This window comes from Scomber scombrus, chromosome 4 (genome assembly GCF_963691925.1).
Source record: "Scomber scombrus chromosome 4, fScoSco1.1, whole genome shotgun sequence".
NCBI classification, from domain to species: domain Eukaryota; kingdom Metazoa; phylum Chordata; class Actinopteri; order Scombriformes; family Scombridae; genus Scomber; species Scomber scombrus.
In genome coordinates this window covers 2,365,551-2,377,841 of record NC_084973.1, presented here as the reverse complement: position 1 = coordinate 2,377,841, position 12,291 = coordinate 2,365,551, and the positions used below count along the sequence as shown (strand labels likewise).

General features: G+C 39.0%; 2 non-coding genes across 2 annotated transcripts; both read left to right on the top strand.

The window, feature by feature from the left end:
• Positions 1 to 2,677: 2,677 nt before the first annotated feature.
• On the top strand, positions 2,678 to 2,749 carry trnac-gca (transfer RNA cysteine (anticodon GCA)). The gene has a single exon. It is a non-coding gene; the product is annotated as a tRNA-Cys (tRNA).
• Positions 2,750 to 3,972: 1,223 nt separating this feature from the next.
• trnac-gca (transfer RNA cysteine (anticodon GCA)) lies at positions 3,973 to 4,044 on the top strand. The gene has a single exon. It is a non-coding gene; the product is annotated as a tRNA-Cys (tRNA).
• The last annotated feature ends 8,247 nt before the right edge of the window (positions 4,045 to 12,291 follow it).

Here is a 12,291-nt window from a genome sequence, read left to right as displayed (position 1 = left end):
TTGGCCGCAGCTCATCTAATGTGAGCATTTATTGCTTTCTTCTGTTTTTTATTGACTGTAAACTGAAATACCTTTGGCTCTGGCAAACTGTGATGGACATTTCACTGACAATTCACAGACTCACATAATTAAAAACAAGTAGTACACAGATGAATCCTAACAGAAAAAATGTAATCACTGAATTTGCAAAACAGCAGGCAGCTACACATAAATACCAAGAGGTCATCAGTCAGGATGGAAGTAACCAGCAAGATAATAGTCATTTAAGCATTTATTTTGCAAAAGGAGGCAGCCAAATTATAAACCTAATTCAGTCTTTATCCATTTAAGCAGGAATGGATTTGGCCCAGCATTCAGACGTGGATGCTCCAGCAGGACTGAATGTTTTCTGACTGAGGGATGGACAGAGCAGCATTAATATAAAGAACATGTTTAAACAAGAGAACAAAAAGATTCACTCTAGCAGCTCTGAAAAGCTCTACTTATTATTTAGCTGCAACAAAAGTCAGCTTTTTTTTCAGTTTATCTTCTACACATACCTGGTGATTAAATGAGCAAATGGTGAACACATAAGGAAGGGATGTAGTTGAACTTATGTTTCATAACTCAAACAATAAATAGATCCAACACTGTCCCCTGGAGATAAAATCCTTCAGTGTTCCCATCATATCATACCTGTTGAGAGGTTGTTGCTGGACTGAGCAGCTGCTGGCCCGGAGGCGGCTGGATGGTGTTTCCACCTGGGCCGTGGTATGAAGCCAAGGTCCCCCGGCCTGAATTTGGCCAACAGGAACAGGGGATCTGTTAACATCCTCCGGGCCTTTTCTCTGTGGGAGCAAGACAGGATGATGGGAAGAGGACCAGACTAGAAGTTCTGTTTTTCAGTACAAGTTTGAGGTTTTTACTTGAGTATTTCCATTTGAGGATACAACCTACTCTGACAGCTGTAGTTACTGGTTTGTAGAATTTTATATTCAACATGAGATAAGCTTGTAAAATATCATCAATATCTCAACTTTCTTATTCTTATAACTTCTTTATTTACAAGAAGAGAAAAGACAAGGATCTTGAAGCATAAATATTTAAATATGTGAGCCAACTGTCAATCACACCTGCCTATCAATGTCCAAGCAGCAGACATCAAAACTACTAATAGTTGTCGAATATTAACACAGTAATAATTTCCAAAAATGACCACCAGTACACCTTTTAAAGGACCTCAATTTAGTAACTGAAACTATAATGACTGATTTTGTATTTCTAGAGAGAAGTTGAAGCTTTTGGGTGGGAGTCAGGCAGTCGCCAGTGGCACTTTAAGGTACTTCCATATTGGCTTCAGCTTCAAGCCATGGTAGTTTCTGCTTGCTACAAACAAACAGCACCAGAGTTTGTTTGGAAGTGGACCAAGACCCTCCTTTTCAGATGATTTATCAAATCAGCAGGGGTTTACACCACTGCTGAAACACAACACTAACAGAAAGCCTCTAGTGGATGGTGACTCAAGAACCTCGTTGGTCTGCCGCCGGTCCACGGTCCTTGTCCTGCAGCGGTATTCTCAATGGCGTCATTGAGAGCAGAGTCTGTTACTTGGAGATCGCAGCTTTCCAAGACCTCCAGCATCCTCTGCATCTTCGCCTCAGTCTTGGGAGTCTTCTCAGACTGTTGAAGGAGACAGGGATAAAGTCAGAGCGGAAACATGAAATTGAAGTATGACCTTTAAGTTTATATGACAAATTTATAAAGCAACAGTTGAGCATATACACATCTATCAGACTTAGAACATGTTTCTGTAAACCTGACACTTTGAACTCCAATATTCAGTCTTATATATTGCAATTCTTAAGATGGCCCTTACAAACCACATATTTCCAAGGGAAAGACCAAGGGAAAGACCACCTAAAGCTAGCCTCTGCACAACATATTGCATTGGCATATGCTTATAATCCACACCCTCATACTAAGTCCTAAACTGCTCTAGGCCAACAGTATGGGCAGTCACCATTTAGTATTGAAAGAGATAACCACAATAATAAATCTCCGAAAAAGTTTAACCTGGTGCTGATGAGCTCTTCCACCTAGCTAGTACTTTCCTTGCATTCCTTGCCCTGTAAAGCAAAGAGAATTGCAGTTGCTTAAGAGTGAGTTAACCATTACCATCAACAAAACGGTGCTCTGGTCAGATTCCTGTGTAGTACTGATCTGGTTACAGTCAGAGTCATACAGGTGCAAAGTTTTTGTTGTCAGCTGTATCACAGATATACTAGACCTAACCTCTCCTGACCAGTGGTGTTATGTTGGTTAATAATATCTGATATCATCAGAGCCAAGACATTAATTGGGTTGACAGAACCTTGCCTTTGCCTTCCAATCAATGGTCCATTCAGCTATCAGACATCCACGATCCAGTCCCTGACTAAGGGAAACCCTTGTTTTGTGGCCTCACACAAATCAACACAGATCTACAAGAGACCACTCTGCTCTGTGGGTCAGTTTGGTGTTTTTACCGTCACGATGCACCTATGAATAACAACTGCTTCCCATATGATGATCTCCAGCTCCCGAGCCCTGTTCCTCTCCTTGTGTAGCTCCACCCCAAGCTGCTCTACCTGGTCAATTTTTTGACAGCAGAGCTCGGTCAGGTGCTGTCTGAAAAGACAACAGAGGCATTAGCAAAGGTGGGGGTATAGCTCAGTGGTAGAGCATTTGACTGCAGATCAAGAGGTCTCCGGTTCAAATCCGGATGCCCCCTGAAACAGATTTATACACATTTCAATCCTTCCATAATATACTGTGACTAAAACCACTGTTTGCCTCTAAAAGACACGTGCGTGTATATCCCAAATCCACACTACATAATAATTCATAGCAGGTTTTGAGTTTGTATTAGTTCTCCACTGGCAAAATGTCAAAGTTGAGAAGTCTCAAATCTGTATGCTGACTAAATACACACATGCATTGGTAATGAATAGTATTAAAAAATGTGATACAATGAAAATGACTGATATTATTACTTTTTTACAAGCACTTTACATGACAATGAATCAGAATGTGGAAAAATGATGAGACTTTATTACCGACAGCAGAAAAAGATGGAACTTTTACCTCTCATTTGCCATGTCAGCCTCTTTGTCTGTCAGCGTCTGCTCTCGTACCTCCTGGGTGATAATGCAGTCCTTTAGCTTGGCCCTCAGCTTCTTGTTTTTTGTCCTCAGCTGCCCTGCGTCCTGAGGAACAAGAGATGATTGGTATTTTTGGTTTTCTTTTTTAAACTCTATTGTAAGCTGACAGATGTTTCCTGATTAGAATATACTGCTGTTTTAAATCTGCCATCAGATGAGTATAAATATAATTTGCCATAACAAAGATTATAGGACTGATGAACGGAAAGTAATGAACAGAAATGATAAACAGATGATAAAAAGGATGCAGCTTTTTGTGCCTTTATTTCAAGTGTTCTCTAATGCAGGTACAACATTTGTCACCTGGGGATCAAGAGGAATCCTGTTTAAACCTTTTTATAAGTCCAGTGACAGGTTGACTACCTTTTTGGTCAATTTCAGCAACACATGCAGGTGTGTCACAGAGTACCTGGCTTTGGGAGACAATACAACTTTTTTAACAATTGCATGAATGTAGTGAACAAGGACAAGGACACTCACTCATTTTATTTTTAGGAAAAGTTACCAATGAAAGGCACCAGTGCTTTCGGGTGGCTTTTATCACATGTTCTCAGCTTAAGTTTGCCCACCTGCTACATGTTACAAACAACATGTGATTAGCCTAAAGTCACATTGCCTTCAGTAACTTCTTATATCCTGTACAGATGAGCTCAGGTAGCTGAAGGTCAAATAAAAACGTTCTCTTAACTATTCTGGACTATTCTCTATCAAATTAAATACACGTCATTTCTCAACACTGACACTGGGCCCTGACTGAAAAAAAACAGAGACAGTGTCAGGATAACCACCAGATGGGGGTATAGCTCAGTGGTAGAGCATTTGACTGCAGATCAAGAGGTCTCCGGTTCAAATCCGGATGCCCCCTGTTTGAAATCATGTTTTATGGAATTTTCACCCATCAGTCATCTGGTTTGGACTGTCTGTTACTTACAGTGATCTGAATGGTTTCTGAATGAAGAAAAATACATTTTTGAGTGGAGTAGGACTTTAAATACCTCCACAACAGGTATTGTTAAATTCTTAAATTGTTTAGCTTTGGTAAGAATGAAAAAAAGTGATGCTGCAGAGACCCATTTATTTTAGAATATGTGTACTAAACTATAGGAATAGGTTTAATTGTTTTTAAGCAACACCATCGTATGAAAATCTGAAACAGAGAATCTGAAGTCAGAGGAACAGCTGACCGACAGGAAGTCTCTCAGAATGAATTAAAGTTCAACTTCCACGAGATCTGATGAGAAATCCAGCAGGAATCAAAGATACTTTCATGTCATGTTTATGTAAAACGAGAGGAAGTAACATCTTCTCAACAGCGACCTCTGTGGCCACAAGAAGTAATGACAGGATACCTTTTGCTGTTTCCTTTCAGACAGACTCACTAGTCCTGTCTGAAAACACAACTCTGTGAGAGTATAATTCATTGTCGACATTTCATCCTATCAGTTATTTACCTTCAACATCTAATGAATCTGTTTAGATGTTAGTTGATAGCAGGAACAGATGTCTTCTACCCCAAAGACTGTATAATAAACAAAGAATTTTAACATTTCAGAATCTTACCTTCTCATTGAAGAGGCTCTGCTTTGTAACCTTTTTGATTTCTGTCTTTGTGTCACAGCAAAGGTCCTGCAGGTCATACTTCTCCCTCCACAGGGTCGTGTTCTCTTTCAGCAAGAGCTCCCGCTGCTCCATCGTCTTGCTGTGCTGAGCCCTCTCATCCTTAAGAGATTCTGAAGTCTTTTCCTCAAGGCAGTTCTCCGCGTTTCTCAGAGCCTCATCCATAAAACTGTCATTGGAAGAAGAGAGAAAGTAAGAAGGAAGTCAAAGAAGGAAAACAGTATTATACATTTTATTGTGGACACAATGCTGACAGTCAGTTTAACACTGTCCTAGTCTTTACATTTCCCTCTCAGATTCTGCTTCTTTCTTCAGGCTGTTAAAGTCAGCTTCATGTTTCTCCTTCATGCTGTTGGTGGCAGCTTCATGTTGCTCTTTCAGGCTGTTAATAGTAGCTTGATGCTGCTGCACCAGAGACTCCATGTCAGACATCAGCTGCTTCTTGTGTGTCTCAAACTTTGAAGCTGAGGAGAGGAGAGATGAAGCTTGAACTTAGTACTGTGTCACAAACATTTTTCTCATATTAAGTATCATCACATGTAATCAGGCTGCTAGATAATTATTAATATCTTTGGACAGTTATTGATCAAAAACTGTGTTTTAAACCACATTTTCAGCTTTAAAGCTTTGTTTTCTGGCTTGTGAGGATATTCTTTCATGGAAATAAGGTATAAACTGTGACTGTTATTTAGTGTGTGTTTTATTGTATTGTTTGTTTGTCTGTTGTTACTGTTTTAGTTTCTTATGGTTGACGTCACCTCGCTTCAAACCATGGGGATGACAGAGATTGATTAATAACTCATCCTGCTTCATGTGGGGGGGAAAAAACAAACCATCTCTAAAATATGGAAAGCCCACAGCAGAGTCAACCAATCCAGCTGCATGTGAACTTCTCACCCTTCATCATGATGTGTGACTTCAATTCATTGATCTGGTCCTGAAGCTCCCTCCTCTGCTGGTTTTGCTGCATCTTCAGGGTCTCTATGTCCTGTTCAGCCTCTCTCTGCTGACTCTGCAGCTGTGCCACCACCTTGTCCACCTTTTCTTTTGCAGTCTCAGTTAATTTCAGGCACGTAGTGACCTCTTTCTTGTCTATCTCCAATGTGTCGAACTCAGACACGAGGCTCTTCATCTGTTTTTTCCGCTCTTCATATTTAAGCTGACATCTGCAGGATGAAGAGGGACACTTGGGCTCAAGAGTACTTATACAGTAAATAAATACAGTATTTAAAATAAAACTGCCTTCAGCTTTATCATGAGGTGAAATATAGCCTACTGTAGTAATAACTATGGAGTCCATAGAGAGAGAAGGCATGAAACTTACATAAACTTAATTCTGCAAAAGTCCAAAATAATACTATGAAATTATTCCTACCATAAATCTTAATAGCAACGTAAATTAGTATGCTTAACATTCAAGCTGATACAATCCAATACAACAGCTCTGCTATAAATGATACCTTAAAGAAGCTTATACATGTTCAGTTTTTATTGACATTATCAGAAAGGTGACAATTCACCTCAATGTTAATTATTGAGGTGGTAGTGGGTGGTGCTGGTGTACTGGAAGGCATTATATTGAATTGTGTTTCCATTATATATAATATAATGCACTCCAGCACAACACCAGCACACATTGTGACCTCATTAACATTAAATCAAATTGTCACCTTTCTAATAATGTCAAAAGTAAAGAACTGCAGAGAAAATGGCGACACGTGCTCCTGAAGAAGTGACCAGTGAGTGTATAATGTGTTATGTGTACAGTCATTAAAGTTGACGTTTCATATGTGTGACATGTTGGCAGTAATAGTTAATGTAATTTACAGAACAGTAGCGTTTTTACATTGGCACAAACTACTGGTTAGTGTTTAGCGCGGGAATGTTGCACCTGCTAAATGCTAACCCGCTTAGCTAACGCGCTAACATGAATTAGCTAAGAGAAAGCTAGGATAACTTAATGTACATTTAATTGCATGAGAAAGGAACTAGCGGATATATTTTCCCTTCAAAGAACAGCAGGTGTGTGTGACGTTAACTGACAGTCTTACCTTTCCAGCTGCTCCTCCAAATATTGAATTTGTTTTAAATATAAGGATTTCTCACTGACATCACAACTGAATATGTCCTCCATGATGAGGGATTCTTTGCTTTTTCTTTTAGTATATTTGTTGGTTTGGTTTGAGCTGCCCTCACTTTTCTAAATAAGAGAGTTCTTAAATCAAGTTGCTTTGAAATCACACTGCTTTGTTGCTAGGGAATGCTGCCTTCAGGGACTGCTCACACTCTTCACCTTTCATCTTTCCATCCCTCTTTTCACCTTCTTCTCCATCTACCTCGACCTTTCCTACTGTTTCCTGCATCTTCTCCTCCTGCTTTCTCTTCTCCCGGTCTCCTCTATCTGATTTTTTCCATTCCTGTGTGTGTGTGACTGAAAATAAGGAAAAGTATAATACGTTTTCTTACGTAATGACAGATGTGCACATCTTTCCTCAGGAGTCCTACCTCACTCCAAAGTTCAAGCAAACTGTCGAGTTCTTTCTCAGCAGCTTTTCAAGAGGTAGAAGATCACTTTGAATACAAAATAAATGAAATTGTTGCCATTATAAGAGCTGCTTTTCACATTTTCTGTTGACAACAAAGAGTCTCCATTATGCCACGCTGGGCTGAGTTATAACAGAAAACTAAAAACTGAAAGCTCTCAGATGTTTCCCAGCCTCAGTGTTACTGTTTGATATGGAAATCAATTTGACATATTACACAATTTTATGATTGCTTTGAGTCAGTCCTCACAACAGCTTTCTGGTGAGCAGCACTGCTATAAAAAAAAGAAAGGTTTCGAAGGCTATTATGCTCTGGCTTCTCTTATAAATTGCACATTTTTGCTCAGAAAATCAGTAGTGCAGACTCTTTTTTAATTAGTTTTTAATTTGAGAGAGCAGTGACAGAGCAATAAAGTAAACATATTAAGATGACAGGCAGCTGTTTTAAATTGTAAGTGAATTCACTCTGTTGAAACCAATATAATATTTCCATTGAGCTTTACTGATGATGTAATTTCTTCTTTTTGGAGAGCATCACAGTCTGCACAGTTCATGTGGTCTGAATAGAGAGAGATAATCCACCTGCTGACCCAGATCCACCATCACAATGTTTTAATTTTTTTTTTTTTTTCTGACAGTAGTATTTTTTAGTACTTTGGAGAGCCAGTTTGATTTTTGAATCAAAATTTTTTTTCATTTGGATAGAAACATTTAATAGGGTGAAAATGACAGCTGAAGATCTTTGATATCAAGTTACAACATAAAAAAAGAAGCAAATCAGCTGGAAATTTAAAAAAGAGCATCACAGAAAGAGTATCAAACATCCTGCTGTGGCAAGCAGAACAAAAAAGAGCGAACATCTATTACAGCCACTTTAGCAATAAAATACAAAAAGCTGGATTTTTTAAAACTGTTTTCATTTAATTATTTTATTGTGATATTTCTTTTTTTATTCTTATTATTGATTATTACCAGCTAATGACGCTGTGTCAGAAAACTGTAAGACACTTTTATTGTCAGACATGATATTGATTTATTGCTAAATGATCCTTAATATGTGACTGTCATGGTAACGTTATATCATACAGTTCCATTCTGCACACTGATCATAGAATGTGACCTAACAATGATCTAGAATCTACAGATCCACAGAAATAGAACCCATCCTCAGTCCTTCAGATCACATCACTGAAAGTACACCCAAATCTTCTCACAGAGACATTTTGTTCATTATTTTTGTTCTTTTCGTCCGTATTGCATTAAACTTACTTGTCCCAGACATCACTTGACATGTCATGTAAGCTGAGAGTGGTGAAAAAAAAGTAATATATCTTAAACTCTGAACAACTGAGTAACACAGAAAACTCTTCAGTTATGTAGATATGTGAAAATACCTCAAATGTATTTGATTAAACAATTTTGGATAAAACTTTTAACAACAAATAATCTTTATATTTGAATTGAAAAAAGTTATTCTACTGCACACAAGAACAATGTTTCAGAAGTTGTGTATTGTCAGTGCATATTAATGATGAATGGATGATTTTTTTTGCAGTTGGAATAATCCAGTCTGTCTTGATATGATTTTCTTTGCTGTTGAGATGCTGTAAATGCAGCAGTAAAGTATATGGTGCTTTAACAATTTGAACAAAGAACAAACAAACAAACAATTGAATAAAATCGTGTTTTTAATATTTGAAAAATCATTTAATTTAATAGCAAGAAGTAACATGGCTGTCTTGATTGTGTGACAACGTGTGTTTTCATGTTGTGTTCATCTCCTCTTTTGACTACAGAATATTTCCCCATATGCAAAGGAACCGAGGTGGCCTCACGCTTTGAGGTCCAGGCCTTTCTCGGTGAAGGCAGCTTTGGGAACGTTGCCCGGTGTCTGGATGTGGTTACCGACACCAAAGTGGGGATAAAAAATCACCAAGGATAAACCTTATCTGACCAAGCAAGGTCTGGAAGAGGTAAACTAAAGCTGTGCAAGCAGGTTCAAGCTTCTGGATCATCATAAGATCCATCCAGTCCTCCACCAGGTATGATGGATTTTCTTCTTCACTCTTCTTGTAAGAACCATTTTACTGCATTTCTAAAAATGAAGAGAAATCAATATCTATGTACATTGTGTTGACCTAACAAGAATAAATCATTGTGTGTTGTCAGCTGACCACAGCGCTTCTTCACCTGGAGACCCTGAAGCTCATCCACGCCGACTTGAAACCAGACAATGTCATGGTGGTTGATCGTTGGCAGGAGACGCTAAGGGTGAAGATCATAGACTTCGGACTGGCTCACTATGTCTCTGATGTTCTCCTGGGATCCTGCGTTCAGTCTCTGTTGTACAGGTGACTACAGCAGCTGGAGAGTCATGTGGCAGAGATGCTGTACTGGGGGAGCTCCAGTATCAGTCACAGGGAAAGAGCCAGATCTGATGTTACCTGGAAAAAAATAAGAGTTTAGAACTGACAGCGTGACTTTTCCTCTTTGCTTAGAGCTCAAGAAGTCATGCTGGGCCTGGACTACACAGAGCAGATTGACATGTGGTCACTGGGTCTGATAGCTGCAGAGATCACACTCGGCTTCCAGCTGTTCCCCGGGTCCCACCAGTACGACATGGTAAAGATCCTCTTTACAGACTGCTAAATTCTCTATTAGGTCCTCAAAGAAGTGTACTTACAAATGAGACATCGGCTCATGGATCAAATGGCGCTGTCAACGCTGGGTCCAATCCCAGATTACCTCCTGAACTGTGGGCAACATAGCACCCAGTTCTTCAACATCATGGACAGCTTCAATGAACTGACCTGGAAACTTAAGGTATATATCTATCCACCTATCCATCCATCCATCCATCCATCCAATGTAATGTAATGTAATGTGTGTCTTTGTAGACCCCTGAGGAGTTTGCCAGGCAGACTGAAAACAGTTTGAGGACAGCAGACCATTTGAGCTCCAGTCACTGGATGTCTAGGAGAACATAAGTCATCTCTTTTGATCAGTCACTGGTTACTGTTAACTGACGTTTTACAGTAACACCTTCAGTTTAAATTTATATTTAAATTGATATACAACAAAGTTATTAGACTTGTTTTTGACTTGTTGTTCCAGATGATGTGTTTCACTAATGAGGCCGTCCACATCCAGATGCAAAACTTTTTGGACCTCATGAAAAAACTGAGAGAATTATTCCCAAGAAAGTGCTGCATCATCCTTTCTTCATTGTAGGGCAGCACAGCAGCCAAATGATGGCTGACATGGAAGCAACGGTCCCTGAACCCGAGACTCCTCATGAGGAAAGTGACCCACAGAGTGTCTCAGCATTGCTGATGGAGTTCCAGCCTGGTTAGTCACATGTCTGAAGCCTTTGTGATCTCCTTGAGTTAATTGCTTCAATCAAACTAGCAACATAAATCTCTGTGGTTTTCAGAGGTCAAGACCAAAAAGAGAGGTGGCTGAGTGAAGAGGTTCTTCAAGAGGATGAAGAAAGCGGTGGTGTCCTTCTTCCACCATGCCAACTAAATGCCCTCACTCATGACTCACTAAACCTCTGATCTGTATGATTAGTCATTGTTTTAATTTTTTCATTCATATTTTTTTTCATTGTTTCATCACTGGCTCCAAAGCAACTGAGCAAACTCTACTGATGAAGACCATGAGATTGTTTGTCAGATATGGTGTATATGTTCTGACATGCAATAAAAAGATCCGAAATTTCAAAGATATAACCCTGTAGGTGGTATTTCATTCTCATTTAGTCTAGAATGAGAAAAAAAGATATTTGTTTTGTGTCATGTAAAAAAAAAAAAATGTAATACTATACCTCTCACTTTACTGCCTTATATGAAAGACTATGTAAAGTGATTGGGAGTGGTTGTTTGGTAAAACTTTTGCTGCAGTTGGCAAAAGTGCATCAAACGTTTCATTTGGCTAAATATAATAATGATCCCAATATAAGTGTGCCTAAAGGAAGACCCAACACCATGAACCACTACGGGGTAATGGATCCATTTCTACAGGCTGAAACGCCCTTAACACACCATTTATTCACTGCTCAGTCATTCATATTTCATCTTTACTGTGTCATGACATCTGAATCCTCGGCTCGCTGTGGTCCCATCAGTCATAAAGTATCTGGAACTATATGAAATATAGGAGGTGTATTCCAGGCAGGTACAGGCAGGGACTTTGATGAATTTTCCAGGAAAGTCTGGGAGTGTCAGGGGTTATTTCACAGTTTGTCTTTAAAAATTCATTTCATTATGTGGTTTTATGCTGAACTTCAGTAAAAACCTTGAATTAGGAGGCTATAAAATGTTAAACGTGTGACTTAAAAATATATATAATCATGAGAAGGTCAGAGAATTAAACATGAAGACCACATCATCTTTAAATCATTTTCTTCATATGTGTCTCATTTTCTCTCTGGGTCCAGATCCTCCTGAATGAATTGGGCTTTTACAGGGGGCTTCATCACTCTTCTTTGACTGTGGGGGGCGCTGTCTGGATTGCCAGAAGACCTGGACATGAGCTACCACTACGAAAATGCAGAGGTCACCCTCAATGTTTCCCTGGGCAAGGACTTCACCGAGGGCAACCTTTACTTCGGTGATTTGAGACAGGTCATGACAGGTCATATGGCTACAGTATTATACTAGAATACTATAATTACTGCTATCGGAATTGCTTCTACTACTTTTATTGCTACTGGTACTACTGTCACTGTTAATAGTATTCGTGGAGATTTAAAAGAGATAGTTGACACCTCCAGCCGTTGATGTCACAATAACACAAAACAACACATATAACATAACACACATGATTTAGAATATCTTTAATTACATAAATTATATCTGTCAATTCAAGAGTATCCTATATATGTGTGTGCATTTCTTAATTATTGTCAAGCGTGTAGTGTTGTGCTGGAAGTTAATTCTATTCTCATACAG